This window comes from Salvelinus sp. IW2-2015, linkage group LG32 (genome assembly GCF_002910315.2).
Source record: "Salvelinus sp. IW2-2015 linkage group LG32, ASM291031v2, whole genome shotgun sequence".
Taxonomy (NCBI): domain Eukaryota; kingdom Metazoa; phylum Chordata; class Actinopteri; order Salmoniformes; family Salmonidae; genus Salvelinus; species Salvelinus sp. IW2-2015.
In genome coordinates, this window is record NC_036871.1 from 30,637,456 (window position 1) to 30,652,017 (window position 14,562).

General features: G+C 46.7%; 2 long non-coding RNA genes across 2 annotated transcripts; both read left to right on the plus strand.

Annotated features, from left to right (window-relative positions):
- The first annotated feature begins 4,509 nt into the window (after positions 1-4,509).
- Positions 4,510-4,898, plus strand: LOC139023474 (uncharacterized). Its single transcript, XR_011474592.1, has 3 exons — positions 4,510-4,526; positions 4,707-4,808; positions 4,842-4,898. It is a non-coding gene; the product is annotated as an uncharacterized lncRNA (long non-coding RNA).
- A 286-nt stretch (positions 4,899-5,184) lies between these two features.
- Positions 5,185-5,448, plus strand: LOC139023457 (uncharacterized). The gene is made up of 3 exons (XR_011474578.1): positions 5,185-5,207; positions 5,273-5,374; positions 5,406-5,448. It is a non-coding gene; the product is annotated as an uncharacterized lncRNA (long non-coding RNA).
- Positions 5,449-14,562: the final 9,114 nt, after the last annotated feature.

The following is a 14,562-nucleotide window of genomic DNA, read 5'->3' on the forward strand; positions in this document are numbered from 1 at the left end:
AGTAGAGTAGTATCAGAGTGAGAGAGTTAAACACTAAGAGTAGAGCAGAGTATAGAGTGAGAGTAAACTAGAGTGGAGTAAGGTAGAGTAAACTCAGAGTGAAGTAGAGTGAACTAGAGTAGAGTAGAGTAAACTAGAGTAGAAGTAGAGTAGAGCAAGAGTGGAGTAAACTAGAGTAGAGGTAGAGTAACTAGAGTAGAGTTAGAGTGAGTGGTAGTAAACTAGAGTAGAGTAGAGTAGAGTAAACTAGACTGGAGTGAGTAGGAGTAAACTAGAGTTAGAAGTAGAGTAACTAGGGTAGAGTAGAGTCGATCAAGAGTTAGAGTAGATGTAGAAACTAGAGTAGTAGCCAGGTAAGAGTACGAGTAGAACCTAGAGGTAGAGGTAGAGTAAACTAGGGCAGAGTAAACTAGGGTAGAGTAGAGCAGAGTAGAGTAGTATGTAACAAGCAATATAGAGTAGAGTAAACTAGAGTAGAAGTAGAGTAAGACTAGACTAGAGTAGAGGTAGAGTAGAGTAGAGTAATACTAGAGTAAGAGTAGAGCAGGAGGAGAGTAAGAGTAAGAGTAAGATAAACAGAGTAGAGTAGAGTAGAGTAAACTAGGGTAGAGTAGAGTAAACTACAGTAGAGTAGAGTAAACTAGAGTAGAGTAAACTACAGTGGAGTAGAGTAAACTAGAGTAGAGTAGAGCAGAGTAGAGTAGAGTAAACTAGAGTAGAGTATAGAAGAGTAGAGTCAAGTAAACTAGAGTAGAGCGGAGTAGAGTAGAGTAAACTAGAGTAGAGTAGAGTAGAGCAGAGTAGAGTAGAGTAGAGTAGGACAAATCTGTCTGCACCATCTGCCTCCTCTTTCCTTGCCTTCTGCGTGTGTGGATGAAGTAACATTCACAAGCCTCAGCACACACACGTCACATACACACACTTTTACTAAACATCAGCACACATTACTGGATTCCATGGACACATACAGGGAAGTAGGATACACTTAGCTCTGTTCGAGGGTGTTTGTGCACCTTTGTTGAAGGCTCAGCGTTAGCAAGCCACACTAATGCCCTGGACCAGAGCTAGTTAAACCAATTAGGTATTGTGCACATCATCAATACAGTCAGTGGATCACATCACATTGATCACATCACAGTTACACACAACTATTGAAAAAAAGTATGAAAAATGTATGAAAAATTTGTGAAAATGTATGCACTCACTACGATAAGACATTTTGAATAGGAGCGTCTGCTAAATGTATTGGTGTGCTTCGGCTGGGTTGTGATGATCAGGTGACTCTTTAGCAGGGGGTAAATGACAGAATCATTACAGAAATGATTACAAAAGTATGATCTGAGGTGCCATGCCTATTGAAACTGAGGGGGCATGTGCCCCCAATTTGATATTTTTTCAATATAACAATTTAGAAGATAGATTCTATTATTGACTAAATATATAAAATATATTTCATTTCACTGCCTTCTCAATAAACATGTCGGTGCGTGACACCTCTGAGTAGCCTATGATGGCATAGTGGGACTTCCGATGATAAACTGGTTAATAACTAGAGGGAAGTGTCACCATTACCTAATTGTGATTGGAAGAGAAGATGAAGTGGAGCTAAAATGTACGGGGTCATAATGATGTTTAAATCTAGGGCATCTTTCAACTCTACCATTGCAATACTTACTGACTGTAGATATATGCTGAGGCTTTTCCCCCCTTCTTTTGACAAATGTAATTTTTTTGTTGCACAGATTACAGTTGACGAGCCACAGTTGCTATGGAGATGGAGTGAAGTCACGCATGTGAAGCAATTCCATCGATGGGCAGAGGGGAGGCTTGCCTTTACCTTCACAGGCAGGGAGACACACACACTGCAGTAAGGGTTGGATTTTCTAACATCTGGTCTGGCTAGAGAACACCATGGATCAAATCTCTCAGACAAAAAGGCTCAAATATAAAAGGCTAAAAGGATTTGTCCTTATTATGGCTGGGTTGCACCTCTTTTCATTTATAAGTATATTACATATTTTCTTTTTCATTGGGAGATATCATAGGAAAATTAAGCACAATGAGAGAAATAGCCAAATTTCCTCTGAAAACACACTTATATTAACCTACTTTATAATCTGCCCACCCACCTAGCCAAACAAGTAGAGGCTTTGTCTAAAGCTCTGCCATCCATCCATCCACCCATCCAACCATCCACCCAACCAACCGTCCACTCATCCACCCAACCAACCGTCCACTCATCCAACCACCCACCCACCCATCCATACATCCACCCACCCACCCAACCATCCATCCATCCATACAACCATCCAACCACCCACCCACCCACCCACTCATCCACCCATCCATCCAACCATCCATCCATCCACCCATCCAACCATCCATCCATCCATCCACCCACCCACCCACCCACCCACCCATCCACCCATCCACCCATCCACCCATCCACCCATCCACCCAACCGTCCTTCCTTCTATTCATCCATCCATCCATCCATCCATCCAATCCACCCACCCACCCATCCAACCATCCAACCATCCACCCAACCAACCAACCAACCAACCATCCACTCATCCAACCACCCACCAATCCATACATCCATACACCCACCCACCCATCCAACCATCCATCCATCCATACAACCATCCATCCTGCCAATACACCTTGAGAGGGTCCTTCACCCAGCCCAGTCAGTCACCTCTCTGAGCCCAGGGCTGTATGACAGTGTGCATCAATCTCCATGCTAACTCCATTACCATTACTATGAATCTAAAGGTCATCTCCAGTGATTGCTTCAACAGCCTGCAAGCAGCAGCACATCTGATTAACATGCTAAAGCCTGCCCTGATAACATGTTCTGATAGCCTGTCCATTCTCTCTCCACCAGTGGCCCATCGCGTCGTATCGCATGGCCATGTGTGTAATAAGCCTGCCTCTCTCTTCCCTCCTTCACTTAACTCAAATCAATAGGCTCTCCACCAGCCCGACCATTTATCTGGTGTGATCCGACGGACAGATCCAGTAAAACGGCCCCAGAGGACCTGCTGCTGCTGCTTCTGTTCTAGGCGAAGGCATATTTACTGTACCACTGGAGTGGCTTTATTCATGGACGCAGAGATGGCAAGAGGGAGGGAGGGAGTGAGGAGGGATGAAAGGAGAGCAGGACAAGGAGCGAGTGAGAGAGAAGCAAGCATAATACATTTTTCTTCCTCTCTCTACTTCTCTCCCTCTCTCTCAACTCTCTCTTTATTCCCTCTCAGCCAATTCAATCCCATTTCAATCTCACTGCGATCATTCCGAGGCTGCCTTGGCCTATTACATCACTTATGGTGTTCATCAAAGCGACAGGGTGTGAGTTCCCTGTCCATGACACCTAAATCACGACACTACCACCCCCCTGGCTACAGCCAATAGCTGCTCTAGATCTGCTGCTGCATCTGGATGAGTCTCTGGGTGGAGCAGACCAGCTCAGGAGTCTCTCTCTCTCTCTCTTCTCTCTCTCTCTCCTCTCTCTCTCTCTCTTCTCTCTCTCCTCTCTCTCTCTCTCTCTCTCTCTCTCTCTCTCTCTTCTCTCTCTCTTCTCTCTCTCTCTCATCTCTCCTCTCTTCTCTCTCTCTCTCTCTCTCCTCTTCTCTCTCTCTGTCTCTGTCTCTGTCTCTGTCTCTGTCTCTGTCTCTCTGTCTCTCTCCGCCCCGTCATCTATGCATCTTCTGTTTCTCTGTTAATCTCTCCTCCCTCTGTCTCTGTCTCTCTCTTCCGTCTCTGTGACTGAAGGCTGACCTGAAGGTTTCTCTGATTGGAGGAATGACATTTATCCACGTCTACAATGACTCACTATTAATTACAGTGTACATTTCGTCTGTGTGCTTTGTGTGGGTTGCTGTAACATGTATGTACAGTTTTTACCATACCGTTCCCATCTGGTGTGTGGGTGGGTTAGAATGCAATAGAATATTGTATGTGTGTGTCATTGTGTGTACGCGTATGCATGTGGGTGTATTCATGCAAAACCAATGGCATGTGTGAGCCACTGCGTGTGTTGTGTGTGGGGGGGGGTGGGGTGGGGTGGGGGGTGCATAGCATACATTACATCCATGTATTTAATGTGTTTGCATCGAGATTTATTACCTTTAGTCCTCCTGGACTCCGTCCTCAGAGTGCTGGTTTGCCATCTGCTTGGAGCTCCGAGCTGGCTGACTCTCTCCGGCTGATGACATCCTCCCTGGGTCCTCCTGTCCTCAGTCCTCCTCACAGCAGATCCACCATGGGTTATTCACTCCTGTGCTGCTCCGGTGGACTAGTTCCTATCCCTACTCTAGGATGGTTATCACACACACCCTACCTCCTTTGGACTGCCACAACCGACTGTCCCTACCCCCTGTCCCTACTCCAAGTCTAGAACAGAGGTACTACTCCCTCTACTCCAAGTCTAGAACAGAGCTACTACTCCCTCTACTCCAAGTCTAGGACAGAGCTACTACTCCTCTACTCCAGTCTAGGACAGAGCCATACTCCCTCTACTCCAGGTCTAGGACAGAGCCACTATCCTCTCTTCCAGGTTAGGAGAACCTTCTACTCAGGTCTAGGACAGAACCTCTACTCCAGGTCTAGGACAACCACTCACTACTCCTCTACTCCAGGTCTAGGACAGAGCTACTACTCCCTCTACTCAGGTCTAGGACAGACACTACTCCCTCTACTTCCAGGTCTAGGACAGAGCCACTACTTCCTCTACTCCAGGTCTAGGACAGAACCACTACTCCCTCTACTCCAGGTCTAGGACAGAGCTACTACTCCCTCTACTCCAGGTCTAGGACAGAACCACTACTCCTCTACTCCAGGTCTAGGACAGAGCCACTACTCCCTCTACTCCAGGTCTAGGACAGAACCACTACTCCTCTACTCCAGGTCTAGGACAGAGCTACTACTCCCTCTACTCCAGGTCTAGGACAGAGCCACTACTCCCTCTACTCCAGGTCTAGGACAGAGCTACTACTCCTCTACTCCAGGTCTAGGACAGAGCACTACTCCCTCTACTCCGGTCTAGGACAGAGCCACTACTCCCTCTACTCCTTGTCTAGGACAGAGCCACTACTCCTCTCTACTCCAGGTCTAGGACAGAGCCACTACCCCTCTACTCCAGGTCTAGGACAGAACCACTACTCCTCTACTCCAGGTCTAGACAGCCACTACTCCCTCTACTCCAGGTCTAGGACAGAGCTACTACTCCTCTACTCCAGGTCTAGGACAGACCACTACTCCTCTACTCCAGGTCTAGGACAGAGCTACTACTCCCTCTACTCCAGGTCTAGGACAGAGCCACTACTCCCTCTACTCCAGGTCTAGGACAGAGCTGCTACTCCCTCTACTCCAGGTCTAGGAAGAGCTACTACCCCTCTACTCAGGTCTAGGACAGAGCCACTACTCCCTCTACTCCAGGTCTAGGAAGAGCTACTACTCCCTCTACTCCAGGTCTAGGACAGAGCCACTACCCTCTACTTCAGTCTAGGACAGAGTTTTCCTCCACGTCCATGGTGAGAAGCCTGGTGTTATTCCTCTTTGGTAAAGAGATCCAGGGGTTCAGATCTCCTTCAATTTGGACCCATCCTGGTAGAGCTGATGACGGGTAGATGTGTAGCGGTCCTTCTGAATGCTTCAGACTAGTTCTAACATGGTGGCTAGATGTTCCTCAAATAAGGTCAAGTATTACATGGTCCCTCTATTGCTCTTTAGTGCAGATCCCACTTAGTGATTGGTGAATTCCTCCTTCCAAAGAGAACACATGGGTTGTTGTTGTAGTACTGTATTATTCTTTAGTCCAGGTTGAGTACTGGTATTCCTCTTTGGTAGGAACTTCAGAGACTGTCCTTCTGTTGTACACCTCTGCCCTCCCTCCATTAGCACTGGAAGAGACAGGGAAGACATTTAGCCTTAGCTAATGACAGTGTGTGCGTGTCTGTGTGCGTGTCTGTGTCTGTCTCTCTGTGTGTGTGTGTGTGTGTGTGTGTGTGTGTGTGTGTGTGTGTGTGTGTGTGTGTGTGTGTGTGTGTGTGTGTGTGTGTGTGTGTGTTGTGTGTGTGTGTGTGTGTGTGTGTGTGTGTGTGTGGTGTGTGTGTGTGTGTGTGTGTGTGTGTGTGTGTGAGAAATTAGCCACTGGTAATTAACATGACAAACACATTCCAGCATTAGTTCTTATTCCATTAATTAAAGCATGAGAACGACAGATATTAATTCATCACTCAACTGTGTAGTCATTATCTCGTCTCGCTGTCACATGTTTGTTTCCATCTAGATCACCAAGGTTATTTCTCTGTTTAAAGGGTACAATCTGGGATCTGGGAATCTGTTTCATGGTCATTTGAACTTTTGATATTTACCAAAACAAGTGGCAGGCTGGTGTTTTCCGGAAAAAATAACTAATCCCAGATAGCTGTAAGCAAACAACAATACACCCCATACATTATAATTATAATTATACACCCCATACATGATCAGTGTTTCCTGTAATTTGCTCTCTATTACAGAAGAAAGAACAGGAAGCAGACTTTCTAGAGGAGAACTGTGGAGAGAGAGAATGTTGGCATGGGAGCGTTGAATTGGAACACACACAAACACACACAAGTGCGCACACACACACGCAGACACACACACACACACACAACCTCACAAACACACACGCACTTTGAATTGGAACCACCAGCGCGCTTAATGTCCTTGAATCATCTTCTGCTAACATGTGGGCAGAGCCAAGGCCAAGGCTGGCACCGAGAACAACAATGTGGTTGGCATGGTGATGGTTCATTGTTGACAGAATAAACCTCTACTCCCCTGTGTCTGTCCTCAAAAAGAGCAGCTCTGCTCAGTAGCTTACATGGCATTGTGCACATGCGTCTACTGTGACATTGTGTGACATTGTACTGTACTGTACGTGGGTGCGTGCGAGAGAGAGAGCGAGTGTGTGTGTGTGCGCGTGCGAGAGAGAGAGAGCATGCAAGAGAGAGAGATGAACCGAGACATAGAGAAATRTCCTAACGAGTCCAGAGCAATAGCTCCTCTCCTCTCTTCCGTCGCTGCAGGTGAGTCTTCAGCCCTGCTATTACTCAGAGCCCAGACACAAAAGACATTACATTACATTTACCAAAACAACAGGTTACTGCAACCCGCCTAGTCATTACTGTTTCTCTGCGTGTGAGTATGTAAATGTCTGGCCCTGTGGGTCGCGCTGCCTGCGCAGCCAGTGCACAAGTGATACAAGTCAGCATTCAATGTCCATCCATGCCTGAGTACGTCGGGAGAGGACGTGAAAGGGGAAACAGTGAGCGCTGTTACCTTCAAGTAGGATTCAGTTCTAAAGTTGTTTTTGAGATTTTAGTTTTAAGCCTATCCCTAACCATAACCGTTAGCGTAACCATTCAGAGTTCATTCCTAAAGTTAAGATTTCAGAGTTAATGCCTAAACTTAACTTTAAACACTTAAACACTTGTAATTCTGATGTGAAACTGTGAGAACTAGTTGGCCTGCGAGCATTTCACTGTCGCCCTGCAAGCATTTCACTGTCGCCTTAGGAGCATTTCACTGTCGCCCTGCGAGCATTTCACTGTCGCCCTGCGAGCATTTCACTGTCGCCCTGCGAGCATTTTCCACGGCGGCCTGGCGGGCATTTCACTGTCGCCCTGCGTTTAGGGCATTTCACTGTCGCCCTGCGAGCATTTCACTGTCGCGCCTGCGAGCATTTCACTGTCGCCCTGCGAGCATTTCACTGTCGCCCTGCGAGCATTTCACTGTCGGCCTGCGAGCATTTCACTGTCGCCCTGGCGAGCGTTTCACTGTCGCCCTGCGGAGCGTTTCACTGTCGCCCTGCGAGCATTTCACTGTCGGCCTGCGAGCATTTCACTGTCACCCTGGGAGCATTTCACTGTCGCCCTGCGAGCATTTCACTGTCGGCTTGTGACACTCCTCCCTGTGTGAGCATTTCACTGTCGCCCTGGAGCATTTCACTGTCGCCCTGGAGCATTTCACTGTCGCCCTGTGAGCATTCACTGTCGCCCTGGGAGCATTTCACTGTCGCCCTGCGGAGCATTTCACTGTCGGCTGTGTGAGCATTTCACTGTCGCCCTGCGAGCATTTCACTGTCGGCTTGTGAGCATTTCACTGTCGCCCTGTGAGCATTTCACTGTCGGCCCTGCGAGCATTTCACTGTCGCCCTGGGAGCATTTCACTGTCGCCCTGGGAGCATTTCACTGTCGCCCTGCGAGCATTTCACTGTCACCCTGGGAGCATTTCACTGTCGCCCTGCGAGCATTTCACTGTCGGCTTGTGAGCATTTCACTGTCGCCCTGTGAGCATTTCACTGTCGCCCTGCGAGCGTTTCACTGTCGCCCAGCGAGCGTTTCACTGCCGCCCTGCGAGCGTTTCACTGCCGCCCTGCGAGCATTTTCCTTTCACTGTCGCCCTCATCTCACTGTCCCTGCGAGCATTTCACTGTCACCCGCGAGCATTTCACTGTCGGCCTGCGAGCATTTCACTGTCGCCCTGCGAGCATTTCACTGTCGGCCTGCGAACATTTCACTGTCGGCCTGCGAGCATTTCACTGTCACCCCGCGAGCTTCACTGTCGGCCTGCGAGCATTTCACTGTCGCCCTGCGAGCATTTCACTGTCACCCGCGAGCATTTCACTGTTAGTCTGTGAGCATTTCACTGTCACCCCGCGAGCATTTCACTGTCGCCCTGCGAGCATTCCAATGTTAGTCTGTGAGCATTTCACTGTCGCACCGTGAGCGTTTCACTGTCACCCCGCGAGCATTTCACTGTCGGCCTGCGAGCATTTCACTGTCGCCCTGCGAGCATTCACTGTCACCCCGCGAGCATTTCACTGTTAGTCTGTGAGCATTTCACTGTCACCCGCGAGCATTTCACTGTCGCCCTGCGAGCATTCCAATGTTAGTCTGATGCTTTCACTGTCGCACCGTGAGCGTTTCACTGTCACCCCGCGAGCGTTTCATTGTCAGCCCGCGAGCGTTTCACTGTCGTTCGCGAGCATTTCACCAGGGGAATGATTCAAGTTCTCTATGAGGCAGATAATGTCATGTACAGTTGAAGTCGGAAGTTACATACACCTTAGCCAAATACATTTATACTCAGTTTCACAATTCCTGACATTTAATCCTAGTAAAAATTCCCTGTCTTAGGTCGATTAGGATCACCACTTTATTTTAAGAATGTGAAATGTCAGAATAATAGTAGAGAGAATGATTTATTTCAGCTTTTATTTCTTTCATCACATTCCCAGTGGGTCAGACATTTACATACACTCAATTAGTATTTGGTAGCATTGCCTTTAAATTGTTAACTTGGGTCCAACGTTTCAGTAGCCTTCCACAAGCTTCCCACAATAAGTTGGGTGGAATTGGCCCATCCTCCTGACAGATCTGGTGTAACTGAGTCAGTTTGTAGGCCTCCTTGCTCACACATGCTTTTTCAGTTTTGCCCACAAGTTTTCTATAGGATTGAGGTCAGGTCTTTTGTGACACTTTTGTACCTGTTTCCTCCAGCATCTTCACAAGGTCCTTTGCTGTTGTTCTGGGATTGATTTGCACTTTTCGCACCAAAGTACGTTCATCTCTAGGAGACAGAACGCGTCTCCTTCCTGAGCGGTATGACGGCTGTGTGGTCCCATGGTGTTTATACTTGCGTACTATTGTTGGTACAGATGAACGTGGTACCTTCAGGCATTTGGAAATTGCTCCCAAGGATAACCAGACCTGTGGAGGTCTACAATTCTTTTTCTGAGGTCTTGGCTGATTTCTTTTGATTTTCCCATGATGTCAAGCAAAAAGGCACTGTGTTTGAAGGTAGGCCTTGAAATACATCCACAGGTACACCTCCAATGACTCAAATGATGTCAATTAGCCTATCAGAAGCTTCTAAAACCATGACATAATTTTTGAATTTTCCAAGCTGTTTAAAGGAACAGCAACTTAGTGTATGTAAAATTCTGACCCACTGGAATTGTGATACAGTGAAATAATCTGTCTGTAAACAATTGTTGGAAAAATTACTTGTGTCATGCACAAAGAGATGTCCTAACCGACTTGCCAAAACTATAGTTTGTTAACAAGACATTTGTGGAGTGGTTGAAAAATGAGTTTTAAATGACTCCAACCTAAGTGTCTGTAAACTTCCCACTTCAACTGTACTTCTCAGACAAAAAACACGTGCCGTCCTTGGCCAGCTCTCCTGCTATCTCTCTCAGAATGACCTCTTGATCCAAATCAGTCAGGTTTCAAGACTAGTCATTCAACTGAGACTGCTCTTCCTGTGTCACGGAGGCGCTCTGCACTGCTAAAGCTAACTCTCTCTCCTCTGCTCTCATCCTTCTAGACCTATCGGCTGCCTTTGATACTGTGAACCATCATCCTCCTCTCCACCCTCTCCGAGCTGGGCATCTCCGGCCCGGCCCACGCTTGGATTGCGTCCTACCTGACAGGTCGCTCCTACCAGGTGGCGTGGCGAGAATCTGTCTCGCCGACCACGTGCTCTCACCACTGGTGTCCCCAGGGCTCTGTTCTAGGCCCTCTCCTATTCTCGCTATACACCAAGTCACTTGGCTCTGTCATATCCTCACATGGTCTCTCCTATCATTGCTATGCAGACGACACACAATTAATCTTCTCCTTTCCCCCCTCTGATAACCAGGTGGTGAATCGCATCTCTGCATGTCTGGCAGACATATCAGTGTGGATGACGGATCACCACCTCAAGCTGAACCTCGGCAAGACGGAGCTGCTCTTCCTCCGGGAAGGACTGCCCGTTCCATGATCTCGCCATCACGGTTGACAACTCCATTGTGTCCTCCTCCAGAGTGCTAAGAACCTTGGCGTGATCCTGGACAACACCCTGTCGTTCTCAACTAACATCAAGGCGGTGACCCGTTCCTGTAGGTTCATGCTCTACAACATTCGCAGAGTACGACCCTGCCTCACGCAGGAAGCGGCGCAGGTCCTAATCCAGGCACTTGTCATCTCCCGTCTGGATTACTGCAACTCGCTGTTGGCTGGGCCCTGCCTGTGCCATTAAACCCCTACAACTCATCCAGAACGCCGCAGCCCGTCTGGTGTTCAACCTTCCCAAGTTCTCTCACGTCACCCCGCTCCTCCGCTCTCTCCACTGGCTTCCAGTTGAAGCTCGCATCCGTTACAAGACCATGGTGCTTGCCTACGGAGCTGTGGGGGAACGGCACCTCCGTACCTTCAGGCTCTGATCAGGCCCTACACCCAAACAAGGGCACTGCGTTCATCCACCTCTGGCCTGCTCGCCTCCCTACCTCTGAGGAAGTACAGTTCCCGCTCAGCCCAGTCAAAACTGTTCGCTGCTCTGGCACCCCAATGGTGGAACAAACTCCCTCACGACGCCAGTCAGCGGAGTCAATCACCACCTTCCGGAGACACCTGAAACCCCACCTCTTAAGGAATACTAGGATAGGATAAAGTAATCTTCTAACCCCCCCCCCCCCCCTTAAAAGAGTTAGAGCCCCTTATTGTAAAGTGGTTGTTCCACTGGATATCATAAGGTGAATGCACCAATTTGTAAGTCGCTCTGGATAAGAGCGTCTGCTAAATGACTTAAATGTAAATGTAAATGTAAAACCCTCCAAGTGTCAGAGAAGACAAGGGAAGGCATTTTCCCTACACGTCACAAAGAACCTTATCACAATGTAATTTTAATTGTGATATGCCTCATTGTATTAGTTAGATGATGGAAGAGTGATTTAATGTGATGTATGACAGCTTTTCTAAACCAGTGGTATGTAGGTCACACACATTTATGCACACATTCACGCACGCACGCACGAACGAACACACAAACGCACACGTACGCACACACACACAAACACTCTTTCAAAAACACACACAATCTGCTCTGTGTTTTAACAGCTTCCAGTGTCTCTAATGATTTGGGTCAGAGTTAATGAGTGATGGAGTGTCATGCGTTGGTGTGTGTGTTCATCACAGCTTCTCCTCTCATTCTGAGCTGTTAAGAATCAGTCTGTCAAAGCCTGGAGACTTTATTTATTCATTCAGCTCATTTATATTTTCATGTTTCTAGTGTGAGGGATTGAGCGAACATTTCCTTTTTGAAGTAAGTCAATTTCACTTCCGTTTATTCTACACCTGCATACTCGTGTCTTTACTTAGTTTAGGAGGAGAGCGAGAGAGAGAGATATTTCAGGGGCCTAATTTAAGTAAAACATATTTTCAGAAATGAAATAATTCTCAGGGGGTAGTCTGCCCCCACTAACCCCCTCCCCTTCTCCAGTCAAAAAATCTGGTGCTGCCGTCGTAACGAGATTAGCTAACAAATACAGCCTCTTGCCCCGTGAGGAAGGAAGCCTGATGAAATATGACAACTCTCTCCTCTTATCACTGAGAACATCAATCACTGAGTAAGCCATTGATTTTTGTGGAGGGAGTCAGTCACACACCTTCGCATGGCAAAGCCAGAGCCCTTGGGTATCAGGTATATATAACTTGTCATGCGGCATAAATGGAGTACGATGTGATGTGCTCAGAGTATGTTATTGCAAAGACAAGAAAACGATTATCCCCGAAACATTCAATACGACACATACAGTATTATAATATTAGTTAATTTTTCCATTAACATTGGAACTGATTTAACATTCTTTTGATTCCATTTTTAGATGTTTCCAACATGGTGACATATTAAATGATCTTTAACCAGCTCCCTGGACATACATAGTAATCAAACGACAAGTTAGGTTCCACTTCAGATCTTTACATGTTGATGTTTATCTGTGACTGCCTGTATCCCCTGATACTGAGACATGTCAAACACAATTGATGTCCTGAATTTCACCAAAGGAAAAACTCAAATCCCATCAAAAAACTGCTTTATAAATAAATACTTTTAATATTAAATATTAAATTCAATCTCCATCATGGCATTAAAGCTTCCGTTATGTGTACTGTACGTCAGTAATGTTAACCAGCATCACTAGTCATAAACAGAACTAATGATAGGTGTGAATACAAGCCAACATCATGTCATTCTATTTCCAGTTTATCTGTATTTGTTAATTGAGGCATCAGTTAAAACACAATCTCAGTGTAATATCAGGCTCGGATGGTACGATTAGTCCCTAGCTATCTGACAGATGGGTAACAGAGGTTGAACGGTCATCCATCACCAGCTACGACCTATTACACCTCTAGAACCAGCCGCGGCAGACATCACACTCCAGCCTGTGTGTGTGACGTCTGTCGACTAGCAGGCCCGGCCTGCCCCAAGATCATCTGTGTGGGTTACTGTGTTGCCAAGGCTGGCGTGGCCTGGGGGTGGTGGGTCCGTTTGTTTGACAGACTGGCTTTGGCACCTAGCACCGGTCATCTTTGTTACAAAACGCCCCCCAGCTTATGGATGGGGACAGGAGTGTCACAACCTGCCTGAGCTAGCTGCAGCGCCAGCCCGGCGCCTGTGAGACTTACCCTGCTGTTTTACCTCGTGTCACCTAGGTTGGTCCCAGCCAAAAGCGACCATGTACTCTCTACAGTACTTCAAGGCCTAATATGTTCTAAAATWTGAGTGTTTTTACAAGGTTTCTTCTTTGGGCTTGACACATTTCAGGAGGCGTTACCTCTATGGATTCATCCATTGTTATCAAGCTCTCACAATGAATGATAGTCTCTAGTGCCCTATCAAGTGCCTGATAGCCCTCCATTATTGAGATAAGACATAATTTGCTGCTGGTTGATAGCTAATTAGCTACTTATAATTGGTTAACCGCTCTATATGAGCCACACAGCGGTCTTTGAGGTTACACTTCAATGTATCACTGTTTCCAGGCTACCAATTAACTGTGTTATTACATCTGTGAGCCCTAACAAAAAGGTTTTACAGTGCAAGGTCTTGGTGGAAATGGTATTTGGTATTTTCTGGTAGCCTAATTAGACCTACTTTAAATMATTATTGAATTACATTGGTAATACAATTTGCTTATAATGATGTACTTTGTTACCAGGTAGTTTCCAACTATATACTAGATCATTATGGGCCCATAAATGTAATTATTACTTCTGTTTTCTCTCAAATACTAGGTGTGCTGCAGTTGGCTTGCCTGGCATTATAAAACCAATGGAATAGTTCCAAAAACATTATACCGATAATCAGACGCACCCCACTGCCTAATGTAAGGAAAACAATTACTATTTAAACCCAGGTGTTAACAGTGAAACTGATTAGAGAGACAGTCATTTTCATAGTGCTGGATAGAGCAAAAGACAGTCAAAAAAAGATAGATTTCTGATTGAACCATCTGTCTGGCCTTCCGAGAGGACTGATGGCATGTGATATCAGGCTGCCCCTTCATGCCCCATTAGTTAACCTCATTCCTGACATGATGGAAGAGCTCTGGGCCTAGCCACTGAAAAGACACAACGGTCAAAGTGTGGGGAGAAGAGAAAGAGGAATGAGGGAGAAGTGAGGGAGAAGAGAAAGAGGAATGAGGGAGAAGTGAGGGAGAAGAGAAAGAGGAATGAGGGAGAA